At 43.3% G+C, this 14,751-nt stretch overlaps 1 protein-coding gene across 2 annotated transcripts in view; it reads left to right on the plus strand.

The window, feature by feature from the left end:
• The window catches only part of RNF150 (ring finger protein 150), a 241,742-nt gene that overhangs the window by 218,585 nt on the left and 8,406 nt on the right, over window positions 1-14,751 (plus strand). The window lies entirely within an intron of this gene.

Genomic DNA, 14,751 nt, shown 5'->3' on the forward strand with positions numbered 1-14,751 from the left:
GAAAAGGACAAATAGAATGTAGCATATTTTTAGATGGACTAGTTAGCAGCACTTAAACAGAATTAAATATAGAGTATGATTAAATCTCAAAAACAAGATTAAGAAAAAATAAGTTGAAAAATAACATTTACATCAAGCTTTCATTTGTGTAAAAAATTTAATACTTACACAAAATAGCACTTAACTTACTCATAGGTATATCTCTTACCTGCATAGATTTCTGGGCACGTGAGCCCTCCCTCACCCCCACCACCACACACATACATGTTTGTATAAAATGTACTGTAGGGATGAGCCCCTGGGGGGCTCAGTGGTTGAGTATCTGCCTTTGGCCCAGGTCGTGACCCCCCGCAGGGTCCTGGGATCGAGTCTTACATCGGGCCCCTGCATGGAGCCTGCTTCTCCCTCTGCCTGGGTCTCTGCCTCTCTGTGTGTCTCTCTGCAATAAATAAATAGAAATCTTTTTTAAAAAAATAAAAAATAAAACGTACTGTAAAGAGTCCTGTCAAGTCATATCAGTGGTTGCTTTGTTGGGAGTATAAAACTAGAAATGACGTACAAAGGCAACAAATGTGATTTTGCTGTTTTCGCTTTTATTGAAAAGACAAACCGAAATATAATATGGTTTATGAAGTGAATATTTATTCAGAGCCTAGTAGAACCCAGACTCTTCTTTCTGTGCTGGGGAATCTTGTGGTGCTGATGTCTCTGGCCTCATGCACATGACACTATATCGAACGAGACAGAAGGACATAATGTATAGAATAGAATATTAGCATAGGACTATCAAAAATAAAATTAAAATAAGGCCAGATAAGTCATCAGAGAGTGATCAGGGGCTATTAGCTCAGAGGACAGCTTCTCTGAGGAGGTGACTTTGGAAACCAGTATCAGTGCTCGGTGATGGAGGCATAGCACCCTCGGTCACTGTATTCCTCCCTACGCTTTTGTGACTTTTTTTGTTTTTAGTATCTAGCCCCATTCCCCTCACTCCCACCAAGAAAATCTGCTTCAAGGTACTGGGAGATTTTTAAAGAGGTACCAAACCCAGATAAAGCACTTAGGGACTTCAACCTTTTAACCAATGATTAGTGATAGTGAGTCTGGAAAAGCATTCCATAAATTCATGATTTAATTTAATATCTGGAAAACACCCAAATGCAAATCATTTTTTAAAGGTACTCACTTCAGAGTTCAACAAAATCTTCCTAAAAGGTAGGGATTCAAGAAAAATGGCAGTGATTCTCCAGGGCGAGGTAATGGGGGATGTAGGCATCAAGACTGTCATGGGGAGGGATAAGATTTGTATATTTATCCAAAGGGAGGATGGCTTTCTTTTTTTAAGTTTGAGAATGTGCTTGTAAAGGGGAAATGAAGAGTTGGAAGGAGCTGTTTAAGAAGTTAGAACACGGGGACTCCTGGGTGGCTCAGCAGTTGAACGTCTGCCTTTGGTGGTGATCCTGAGGTCCTGGGATCGAGTCCCATGTCGAGTTCCCCATGAGGAGCCTGCTTCTCCCTCTGCCTGTGTCTCTGCCTCTCTCTATGTGTCTCTCATGAATAAATAAATGAAATCTTTAAAAAAAAAAAAGAAGAAGAAGAAGAAGAAGTAGTTAGAACACCTCGTCTCAACACCAACATAATAATAAGCGTTGTAATAAGCACATGACTATGGGTTCCTCGTGTGCCTCCTCACTTAGAAGTGGGTGAGATGGATTCATCCACCTGCAAACAACCTGAACAGCAGTTCCAGCTTCTCCGTTACCGCCATGAAAACCTACATTTTATTATTAAGGGTTTCTCTGAACCAGAAACTAGGCTAAGTGTTTCCTGTCCATTACCTTACTGGATTGAAAGAGTGAGTGATAAGTAGACCCTAAAGCTCTTCTGGCTTCATGTGCTTGGCTATGTAACAAAGGAGGCCCAAGAGAATAGAAGAGCAGTGGTTTCTCTCCCCGAGGGCCAGAGTGGAGGACAAATGTCTGGCTTAGCTTAATGGAGCCCCCCACTCATACGCTTTTCCCGTCATGCCCCCTTAACTGATTGATCAGCTTGCCTCTTTAGTGGTCCCTGATCCAAGTCCGGTGGAGGGGATGGAGGTCCCCCATATACAGCGCCAAGCAATTCTGAGACACCAGCAGCATGTCCGAGAGTACAACTCAATTGTGACCCCATCTACGTGGAGATAGCATCAGATTCCCCAGGTTAAGGGTTTAGTCCCACAGCCCCCGCCCCCCGCCCCCCGCAACCACTTCTGATGCCAGTCATAAGCCCAGGCTGTCTCCTTGTGCTTCTGATAGACCAGCTATAGATTTTTGGTTCCAACAACCTCCTCCTTGGGTTCAACTAATTTGCTAGCACAGGAGCACCTGGGTAGCACAGTTGGTTAAGCATCTGACTCTTGGTTTTGGCCCAGGTTGTGATTTCAGGGTCATGAGATGGAGCCTCATGTCTGGCTCTGCGCTTCATCAACAACATGAAGAGGTGCATATGGCAAGTTCTCGAACAAAGGAGCTTCTTCCCCCAAGGAGCTTGGTGCCTGACCCTGAAGCATTCTGGTTCTCCAAGTGTGGAAGTTCTTAGAAAAAAAGGGACCAAAACGACATCCTCTTGGGTCTTTATGAAGGCGCCATTACATCGTCATGACTAAGTCATTGGCTGATTGAACCTTCCAGCCCCTCTCCTCTCCCTGGAGGTTGGAGTGGGATTGATCCAACCCTCTGATCATATGGTTGGATCTCCTGCCCTTGATGAGGTCCAGAAGCCACCTTCATTAATAATAAGACACTCATTTCATCTTTATGGCTCTAAAGTGTTTTCAGAAACTGTGGATGAAGATCAAATATATCTAAGAAATATATTTTGGTCATATGAATAATCAAATATATCTTTCTAATCATTATGTCACATTACATCATTTCTATCTCCTTTTGGTTTTTTTTTACTCTAAACTCATGGCAAGGAATTCCCATTGCATGGCCAAATATTGATTAAAATTCTGGTTTTTACTCTAAACACAAGGAGTTAGAAATGGCATCCTGTGAGCCAGAGGAATGGATTAGGTTATGATCTTATAATGTATGACTGGACCACTGCTCTTGCTATTATGTGCTTTAGATAGAATGTATTAGGTTTTCCAGGAAGGCATATCCATCTCAATTACTGTGAATTTTAGTAATTTGTTGTTGGGATACCAACTCATGCTCTCGGTCAAAATGCCAGGCCTCTTTAGCTAACTAAGATGAATCTAGCAGTTTTTGAGGGCTTATTTGTGCCACCCCTTTGAGTCTTCCCACTGTACCCCAAAACACGAGGTCGTAACCTATTCTCGCACCAGCCAAAGGTGAATTATGCAGCATTTGTTGGAGGAGGCAGAGGCAACCAGGGATTCTTCTAAACAAATGACTTGTAGTCTTGAAGTTTTATAAGCAGGCTTCTCCATGTGCTTTCTGGGGAAGCAGTTGGTCAGAATGGTCAGAAATGACAACCATAGTTAAAACTTTTTTTTTCATAGTAAAAACTTTAAATCGATTTTGGTAGTAGAACAGATTGATGTAAAAATGATGCCCACACACAGAGACCCAAATATGCTCTTGGCAGTGTCCAGCCTCTAGCACTGAACTGTTTATTGCCTTACTGTTTGCTTAGGTCCTTCTTGAGGACTTACATTTCAGCAGAATCCCTATTGAAAATGCTTCTTTCTTTTAAAAAGGTATGTGGGGCACCTGGGTGGCTCAGTGGTTGAGCGTCTGCCTTTGGCTAAGGTGGTGATCCTAGGGATCAAGCCCCATGTCGGATCACCTAGGAAAGTGTAGAGGGAGAAGGAAGGGACCTCCTCGGGCCACCCCCTTCTCTCCTTACACCAGGAATTATTGATTTAGGAAGCAGGAACCCTAACTCAGCAAAAAAGCAGAGCCCTGCAGTTTGGGGAGACTCTTAGGGATTAGCCCTAAAGGCAGGTAATATGGTGCCTTGGGCTCCCTGCGGGGAGCTTGCTTTTCCCTCTGCCTGTGTCTCTGCCTCTCTCTGTGTCTCTCAAGAATAAATACATAAAATTTTTAAATAAGTAAGTAAATAAATAAATAAATAAATAAGGCATGTGTAAGAAACTGTGTTCCTACTTCTGCCCCCCCATCCCTTCCAGAGAGAAGTGAAAGATTCCCTACTTTGCCATGTTCTGCAGCTTGACCTTTAAACCAGACTTCTTGTTTCCATCAGAACCCTGTTCTCTAGTTTCCTCTGACTCTTGTGTTACTATCTTGTAACAGGGTGACACTTACACAAGCAGTAGGGATGAGGTTGTCACATGGTGAATGAGCTCTTGACGAAATGTTGATGCATCAGCCTACATCCAATAACACTGAGGAAACAGAACACTGGGGTGGTGACCGGGAAAGAAAGGGTACCCATTGTCTGCCAGCACGTTAATGGGTGAAGAAGGAAGAAGCCAAGAATCTAAATGGGAAATGAATAAAGCAGATTCTGAGTAAATTTATTAAATACAATGCTAGCAGTGCATCATCTGGCGTAGCATGTGTAACACACGCTGAAGCAGAGCACCGTGTGTATGTGTGCACGCACATGCGTGCGTATGTGTATATATACATAAATGTACCAAATGTCATAGTCTACAAAAAAAAGTATTATTATCACTATTTTGTTGAGAAAGATACTGAGACTGTTTATTTTTCCGCAATTTAAGCAAGTACTTCTTATGCACAGGATAATAAAATCCATGTGTGTGGGGCGGGGTGGGGGGGAGTTCATGACTTTTCAGCCTGGCATTCAAATTCCTCTTCATTTTAGTACAGCCTGCCTTTCCAGCCTCATCACTGTAATCAGTGAGGCCAGTCAGGAAAATGGCAATCACTCTAGGTATTTAAAAAGAGGGGAATTTAATACAAGAAGCTGATCACAAAAATCTTGGGGAGAAAATGAACGCCAAGCCTTACCTCACACCATATATAACATTAACTTAAAATGGATCCTAGATCTTCAACATGTGATATACCAGGATCATCTTGATTCAGGAAAAGCATTTGACAGAGTTCTACACACAGTCATGATAAAAAACATTCAATAAACTAGAAATAGAAGGAAATTACCTCAGTGTCTTAAAAGTCACATAGGAATAGCCCACAACAAACATCGTACTCGGTGAAAAGCTGAAAGCTTTTTCTCTAAGATCAGGAACAGAACAAGGATGCTTGCTGACTCTCACCACTTCTATTTAACACAGCACTGAGTCCTAGCCTGAGCAGTTAGGCAAGAAAAAGGTAGAAAGCATCCACATTGGAAAGAAAAAGTCATAGATCTATGTGTGAAGATGACGTGATAATATGTAGAAAAATCCCAAAGATTCAAAAAAATTCCTATCCGCACTAATAAATAAATTCAGCAAAATTGCAGATACAAAATCAACACACAAAAAACAACTGCTTTTCTATAACACTAATGATGAATAACCTGAGAGGAAATTAAGAAAATAATCTAATTTACAATAACACCAAAAAGAATACAGTATTTAGGAATAAATGTAACTAAGGAGATGAAAGACTTGTATACTAAAAACTATAAATAAAATATTGCCCAAAGAGGGGCACCTGGTGACTCAGTTAGTTAAGCACCTGACTCTTGATTTCAGCTCAGGTCATGATCTCAGGGTTGTGAGATCGAGCCCTATGTTGGGCTCTGTGCTCAGTGTGGGGCCTACTTCAGGTTATCTCTCTCCCTCTGCCTACCGTCCTTCTCCCTGTCTAAAACCAACAACAACAACAGCAAAAAGCATTTCCAAAGGAGATTGAAGAGACACAAATAAATGGAAAAATATCCCATAGTCATGGATTAGAAGACTTAATATTGTAATGTGTTGACACTACCCCAAATAATCTGCAGGTCCAATTCAGTCCCTACCAAAATCTCAATGGCATTTTAAAAAATATATTTATTTATTTTGAGAGAGAGAGAGCACATGGAGAGGGCCAGAGAGAGAGGATTCTGGGGATCTGTTGCACAACAATGTACTTAGAGTGGAGAGGAGCGTGTATTTGAAAATGTTGTGTATTTGAAAATTGTTTTGAGGGTGAATCTAATGAGTTATGGTCTTTTGACACACACACACACACAGAGTTTGGCCATTTTTTATATAATTTACATATACCTACCATATGGATCCAACACTGCACTTCTAGGTGTTTACTCAAGAGCAATGAAGATGTATGTCCTCCAAAAGACTTGCATGCAAATGCTCATAGCAGCTTGATTCCGGATAGCCGAACCCTGGAAATAACTGCAATGTGTGTCACCTTGTGAGTAGATAAGCAAACTGTGATATATCCATCCAATGGAATACTATTCAGCAATAAAAAGGAATGAATTATTGATACATGCAACATCATGGATGGGTCTCAAAATGAGTAGACTGAGTGAAGGAAACCCTGACGCCAGCGAGTGCGCCGTGCCAGGAAATGGCATTTATATAAAATTCTAGAAAATGCACCTTAAATTAGAGCCACGATTCTTCACTGGGAGTGATTTAGCCTCTCCAGTGACATTAGGCAATGTCTGGAGGCTTTTTTGGTTGTCTCAGTGGGGGAGAGGATGACACTACTGGCATTCAGTGGGTAGAGATCAAGGTGCTGCTACATCCTACAATTCACAGGACAACCCCGCACACACACACGCACAGCATTTGGGGTTGGATAATTCCAGCCCTAAATGTCAATTATACCAGTGTTGAAAAAAAATCTGAAAAAGAGTTAACTTTTTCAAAAAAACAGATCAGATGTCACCGGAAGCCAGTAACTGAAGGAAGGATTGACCATAAAGGGGCATTGGGACACTTTGGGAGGAAACAGAAATTTTATCTCAAAACACCCTCAGGATCGTAATGGTGGTTGCACAGATACATACGCATTGGGACACTTTGGGAGGAAACAGAAATTTTATCTCAAAACACCCTCAGGATCGTAATGGTGGTTGCACAGATACATACGCCCATCACATCCATCAGAACTGATCACATTGTACACTAGGCTCCACGCATACCATGGGCTCAAACTCATGACCCTGAGATCCAGAGTCACACAGGCTCTACTGACTGAGCCAGGTGCCCTCAAATTATATACTTTAAACAGATGCAATTTAGTGTAGGTAAATCATGCTTCAGTAAAGTTGATTTACTAAAAAAAAAAAAAAAAAAAAAAAATAGTGTACCCAGGGGTGTTACCAAGAGCTCTCGAGTGTGTATCTGCTCTTCTGATGTTGCCAGAGCTGTCTTACTTCTTTGGGGAAGCCACCAGCCCTGACGCTAACTGGGAACCCACACTCTCCCCACTCCGGGCGGTTAGCAGTTGAAACCACTGCCACCACTTCTGGAACCCACAACCTGAACCAGAAGTGTAGTAGCTTCCCTCTTCCCCCTCCCTCCACCTCCTTGGAGCCAGCTGGGAAAGCATTCTGGGAGATGCAGTTCCCAGCCTTCTAGCTCCCTGTGAACGTGAACGAGAGAGCACAGAGGGCAGGAAGGGTGCAAAATCCCTCTGAGATTCATCTGGCACGGGGCTCGTCATCGTCCATGACCTAAGCAACCGTTGAATCCACGTGCCTTGATGTTTGCTCTGATGACACCTAATCATTCTGGTCCGCCTAAAACGAATGCCATCCCCCCCTTCCCAGTACCAGTTAGACCTCACCACTGGGTTACCTGTGACCTACTTCATGAACCCTTTGGATGAGCCAGTTGGAGGCAAAATTCTCCCCACCCCTTTGTTTCTTTAGCACTTTATTTATACTACGTTTAGCATCTATCCCCTTCGATTAAACTTACGTAGCAGGTACAAGTCTGATTGATCTCCTGTACTAGATCGAGTTCAACCTAAAGGTAGAGGCTGTTTTAGTTCACCTTTATGTCTTGCCGTTGCTGCCCCTTCCTGGGTACGTGACTTTGGACGAGCTGGTCCACTTGTACCATGTGTAGCGCTCCCTGGGCAACCGTACACCCGCTTGCCCACTCAAAGTCGGACTAACTCGGGACGGGGAGTCCGTAGGCGGTGCCCCGGCCCCCCAAAACCTCACTTCTGAGAAGACCTGGGAAGACAAGGTTGCAAGTCAGCCAGGCCGGTGAGCATCTCCCCTCTGGTGCTCTTGCGTCTACAGCAGTGGTTGGAGATGAGGTCTTGTTTTCAAGAAGAAACGCGCTGGGAGCAGTGGACGGAAGAGCTCCACTTTCCTTTGAAACCTTATTTTTCATGGGAAAAAAAAAAAAAAAAGCTTTTATGTGATGCAGAGCGGCTCCTGGCATGAAACGCCAGGCCTCCTGGAGAATCAGGACACCTGGGGGGTTCTAGTCATCACCACTTTGCTCCCAACATGAAGAAGGTTCCTCTGAGCACAGTGTTTGCTAATTGTGAGCAGAGACAGGCAGGAAATATCAAACCTCATTCTGGGAAGGATGATCTTCTTCTTTAGCTTTGAAAAACCACCACGAAGAAACAATTAAGTAGGAAAGCGGTGACTTCATATGAAAAGTGTCATGTCAAGGTAGTAGAACACAGGGGATCCCTGTGGGGCTCAGCGGTTTAGCGCCTGCCTTTGGCCCAGGGCGTGACCCCAGAGTCCCGAGACCGAGTCCCACATCGGGCTCCCTGCATGGGGCCTGCTTCTCCCTCTGCCTGTGTCTCTGCCCCGCCCCCCATCTCTCTCTGTCCCTCTCTGTCTCTCATGATGAATAAATTAATTTTAAAAAGTCTAAAAAAAAAAGGGGGTAGTAGAACACAAAGTAAACCAAAATAGGCACCAGAAAGAAAGCCGAGCACCCTTGCTGCATATAGTAATGAGCCCTCGAGCTCACCCAGGACGCAGTCTCCTCAGAGGACGGTGCTTGTTAAGCTTTTGGTGGTTTCTGCGAGAATCCAGCGGAAGCAGTCCCCTTACCACATAGCCATAGAGGCGTGCGTGTGATTGTAGGTACCTGGATGCACCTGCTAATCCTCAGGTTAAGGGTCTCACCTCTGAAGTGTAGATGTGGTCAAGTTCACGCACTCCGGAGCCAGGACTAGGTTCGAATTCTAGTTCCCACCCCTCCCTGCAGCGTCAGCTCAGGAGGTCTTTAACTTCTCCGAGCTCTAGTTCTAGCACCTGAAGATGGACGTAATACTATGTCACGGGTTGATTTTGAATATTAGACTAGACAATCTGTTTAAACACTTGGCATGATCCCCGGCAGGTACTAAGGACTCGATACTGCGCTGAGATTGTTATCAGCTAATAAAATACAGAACTTGAGCCCTACATGGCCCGGGAGGAACTCACCCACTCTCAGTGCTACGGAGGTCTGCCAAGGGCCTCCTGTTTCTGAGGGAGCGTGGCGGGATCCTGAAATGGCAACGATGACAGTGGTGTCATCGGGGAAATGACGGGGGCAGGCCCGGGAGGCCCGACGTCGGGCAAGGCGGATCTCAGTGTCTTCTGGTCTCAGGAAGGCACACTCTATGCGCACTTACACCAGCCACAGCAGAAATACGACGGCAACGCCCATTTCACAAAGGGAACCTGCGAGCCTGTAGGCAATTTTTGTTTTTTAAAGAAGGAAGAGAAAGATCAAAGCTATTAATCATTTACGGACCCAATAGAATACGTCCCAACACGAAGAATGTTTTTGGTTAACCACAGTGATTTTGTTTACAGTTAAATGTGGAAATGTATGAAAGCGGTAGTTATGGGTCAATACAATAGGTTACAAGGCTCCATCTAAAATGGAGTAAAAAAAAAAAAAAACACAAAAAAATAAAAAATAAAATAAAATATAAAATAAAATAAAATGGAGTATTTTCTGCCCACCATCTCCTCAGATGCTCATGAACGCTGCGGTAAAGACACTCCAGACTACAAACTGGATGACGGGGTTAGCCTTAAAATCCACCCAACCGAACCGGTGGTACTCACAGTACCTCGTCTCTTTGGGTATGGATTGCTGATGGTGGGTACGGGCCTATACGGGAGAGAAACCTGAATATGCTGAAGAGAAAAGAAGGAAACGAGTCGATCTCTGCCCATTTTCAGTCTCTTTGGGGGCTCACCCTCCTCTCCTGTTCTTCCACCCTTTCCTTAAATGTGAGGTTTTAAACGTACGTATCTACCCAGGCCAAGTACCATGAACCAGGGCCGCAGACCCAGAGCGTCTTTGCCCTAAGCTAAGCAGGGCAGCCTTCCTGCTGCCCTCAAGGATTCCGCTCCGGGAATTGGGCATATACGGCCAGAGATCTCTGTTTCCAAGATAAATCTCAAGTCTAGGTTTGTATGTAAAATATCCTGACTTTTAAATAGAAGAAAACATGGCGTGGGCCAAACAAGTCGTGTTGGCAGCATGAGTTGGACCCTTTGGCCGTGGGTCTCCGTGTTCCAGGGACCTCTGCCCCTCGTGTTTTCTCTATGATCTTTTCCTAGAGAAACATCATCCACTCTTATGGTTTCAAATCTCTTTGGGAAGCTTCTCACATCATTTATTGTCCTCCAGATCCCTGTAGCTACCTGCCGACCCCACGTCTCCTTTCGCAGGTCTTACCGGTGTCTCCAACCTGGCGCACATGAAACCAGACTCTTTTTTTTTTTTTTAAGATTTTATTTATTTATTCGTGAGAGACAGAGAGAGAGAGGCAGAGACACAGACAGAGGGAGAAGCAGGCTCCATGCAGGGAGCCCGATGGGGGACACTATCCCTGGATCCCGTGGTCACATCCTGAGCCCAAGGCAGACGCTCAACCGCTGAGCTACCCAGATGTCCCTGAAACCAGACTCTTGATCTCTCCCCACCAGTTCATCTTCTTGCTGACTACATGGTACCTGTATTGCTCAAGAAATGTGGGCGTTATCCTCTACTTTCTCCTCTCTGGCTACCCTCGCGCAGCGATCACCTACTTCTACAATATTTCTCCGGTGTGTCCCCGTATCTCCCCAAGCCACCATCACATTTCATCTATTTTGCTGCAATAGCTTCCTCCAGATTCCCTCCCCTCTTTGTCCTACTGACCTGTTCTCCACGTAACAGCAAGAGCGATCTTTTAAAATATTAAGTGGATCCTGTGACTCTCTGTTTCAGCCCTCTCGATGTCTTTACAATGCATGAAAACCAAGAGAAGGAAGTATGTCAAGTGGGTATGGTACCACTGCATCCAATGGACTGAGAGTAATTTTTTTTTCATCTGTAAGACAGGAATCATGATACCTCCATCAAAGGGGTGTTGTGAGGACTCAGTAAAGGCCAATGTTATTTCTGCCTTTCTTTTGTATCAGCTTTTGCAGGGAAGGAGGTAACAGTTCAGTGAACCTTTATATTGTTAATAGCTACTTTACACTCCCCAATTGGTACCACCTACAGAGAACCTTCTAAATGTTTTAGTGACAGTGGTTTCATTTGTATTATTGTGGCGGCAAAGAAAAACATCTGCCTTAATTAAAAGATAAAGCCTGGCTGGCTCAGTAGGTTAAGCATTTGCCAGGCCTTGCTCGGGTCAGGTCGTGATCTCTGGGTCCTGGGATTGGGCCCCTCCTCGGGCTCCCCGCCCCAAAAGGAGGCTGCTTTTCCCTCACCTTCTGCCTGCTGCTCCCCCTGCTTGTGTGTGGACTCGCGCTCTCTCTTTCTCTGTCAAATAAATAAAATATTAAAAAAAAAGAAAAGATAAAAACCCCACTTTTAAAAATTATGGAACAAGCCAAGTTCAATTAAAATCACAGGACAGGGATCCCTGGGTGGCGCAGCTGTTTGGCCCCTGCCTTTGGCCCAGGGTGATGCACCCTGGAGACCCAGGATCAAATCCCACGTTGGGCTCCTGGTGCATGGAGCCTGCTTCTCCCTCTGCCTGTGTCTCTGCCTCTCTCTCTATCATAAATAATTTTTTTAAAAAATCACAGGACAGAGTAAAATAATAATTTCAAATGTTTTCAGATCATTTTTTTTAAGTTTTGAAATGGAAAATGATTAGCTGATAGGGTTGAGGCACTGCTACATCATGAAAATTGAACCACTTTTTGGCAAGCATCCGATTTCATTGATTTGAATTCAGCTTTGCCCGGAGCTGGGCGAGACAGTTTCCAAAATAGCATCATGAATTCAGCGGCGTAGCCCTATCAGTCCCCATGGCCTTTCTGTCTTTCGATTCACAAGTTCCAATTTAGAAAACACCACAGTGAGAATCATGAAATCTGCTGAGGCCAGTGGCTTAAAAAGCCAGGAGTAAAGGTGAGAAGCTGCCACCGCAGGTACATGGAGCATCTTTATAGAACTCTTAACTCAGACCTTCATGTGGGTGGCCTTTAAAAAAAAAAAAAAAAAAACCTAGATATTTATGAGTCATAAAACCACTCCATGACGAGCTCCTTGGTTGACGTACAGTGTACTTGTGAGCTGAAAATGTTGGCTGCCCTTGAGCTGAATTAGTTCATGAACCATTGCAAAAAAAAAAAAAAAAATAGAGATTATAGGTCTATACTATAACCCTCATTTTTTATCTCCAGGAATAAGTATAATCAGCTTTCACTACACCTCAAAGTAGTGAATTCTCCCATTTGGTATATACTTGAAGTAAATATATAACACACAGCCCTCTTTTGATTAATAAAAGAATGTTTTAAATAAAAATAATTTGAAGGGTTGTGCACAAAAAGAGGCAACTTTGTTCCTCGGTGGTCATTTTATTGAATATTTGCTGAGAAACCAGCATGTAGGAGGCGCTGTGCTAGTTTGACATCAACATATACAGGTACAAACTGTAACAACTAGAAAGGACTCTGAGATATCCAGTCCAGAATCATTTTCTTTAATGTTTTATTTATTTATTCATGAAAGACACACAAAGAAAGGCAGAGACATAGACAGAAGGAGAAGCAAGCTCCCTGTGGGGAGCCTGATGTGGGACTTGATCCCAGGACTCCAGGATCACACCCTGAGCCGAAGGCAGACACTCAACCACTGAGCCACCCAGGCATCCCCAGAATCATTTAATAGACAATTCAACTTTAACCCTAAAGGAGAAAGGGACTTACATAGAGCAACACGTGTAGTTACTCACTATAGCTGAGACTAGAATACAGTCTCATAAAGTAAAACAGGTTCCCAATTCTCATGAAAATCATTTTAATTATATATACTTCTCATTGCAAAAGTGATGCTTTAGGAGAGTGCCAAGTCGATTGAACACATGAGACTACTTCCAGCCTCTCCTAAAACCCCACAAAGACTGTAGCAAACGGATTTTGTAAGGTGTAGACCAAACATGGACAGGGAAAAGGTAAAAAGAGACAATAACAAGAGCTGGGCAGCTGAAAAAAAAAAATGGATGAAGGACCAAGGACTTAGTGGATCTGAGAAACAAAGCCGAGCTCCCATGTCCAGCTCTGCAGGTTGGGCACTGTCCAAATCTAGTGGACACTGCTTACCTAGACTCCAAAGGGAAGGCTTTCTCTGGAGCGGTGCTGAGCATAGCCTGCACAACAGCAAGCAAGCTGTGGCCCTGAGGAGAAAACAAACGCAAAGCAGCCATAAGGGAAGGGAAAACCATCCCAACTTGCAAAAAAAATTCCCCAAAAGTCAGGGGTTGACAGTACCAGACAGCTCTGGGTAAGAGGATAAATGGGAAGGAAGTGCACATGCACAATTAAAACCGGGCTATAGGTGCAGGTACAGATATAGACGGAGTACAGGTGTAGTCACAACTGCAGGTGTAGGTACAGGTATTCGCCAGCCTAGCATGTATTTTGTTGTCAAGTGTGGGGCAGGGGTCCAATTCCACCTTTTGTTTTCATGTAAAAGAATGCTGTGGAAAAAAAAAAAAAGAATGCTGTGAGCATTTTCTTATGTAACTGCAAGCTCTTTGGAAATGTCCCTTTAGAGAGGGGCACTTGACGGGATGAGCACTGGGTGTTATTCTGTATGTTGGCAAATTGAACACCAATAAAAAATAAATTTATTATAAAAAAAATTTTTAAATGTTGAATTTAAAAATAAATAAATAAATAAATTTATTTTTTAAAAGAAAGGAAATGTCACTTTAATTGCTAGGACAAGAAGATTGTGCTCTAAAAGCAACACACTTTCCTCGAGTATTCTATATTGTTGGACTTTGTTACTTGAGGTCTTCTGCTATGAATAATGCTTCAATGAATATTTTTGCATCTCTATTTCTCTATGATACACCCCATAAATGAAATTACTGAGTGAAAATGTCACAGAGCTACATGCAGTATACCAAAGTACCTGCCTCAGTGTACTATTGCATTTTTTTAAAGAATGAAGATTTTATTTAAAAAAAAAAAAAAAAGAGAGAGTAGCTTGGGCAGCCCGGGTGGCTCAGCGGTTTAGCACTGCCTTCGGCCAACGTTGTGACCCCGGGGTCCCAAGATCAAGTCCCGCATCGGGCTCCCTGCGTGGAGCCTGCTTCTCCCTCTGCCTGTGTCTCTGCCTCTGTGTGTGTGTGTGTGTATGTGTGTGTGTGTCTCATGAATACATAAATAAAATCCTAAAAAAAAAAAAGAGTAGCTATTTTTACCGTATAGTTATCGGTCATTTATACGATACTGCTCTGTGAATTCTATTAATAGCAACCTGTGCCCATTTTTCTGGGTAGTTTTTCTTTCTGATGTGAAGGCTGTATGTTGAAAATACAGCCCCTTTGTGAAATTTGCACGAATATCACAAGTTTGATGTATGCCTTTTGATCTTATTTTTCATGTTTTTAATATTTTTTTAATTTCATGCAA

Source organism: Canis lupus, chromosome 19 (genome assembly GCF_011100685.1).
Source record: "Canis lupus familiaris isolate Mischka breed German Shepherd chromosome 19, alternate assembly UU_Cfam_GSD_1.0, whole genome shotgun sequence".
Classification (NCBI taxonomy): Eukaryota; Metazoa; Chordata; class Mammalia; order Carnivora; family Canidae; genus Canis; species Canis lupus.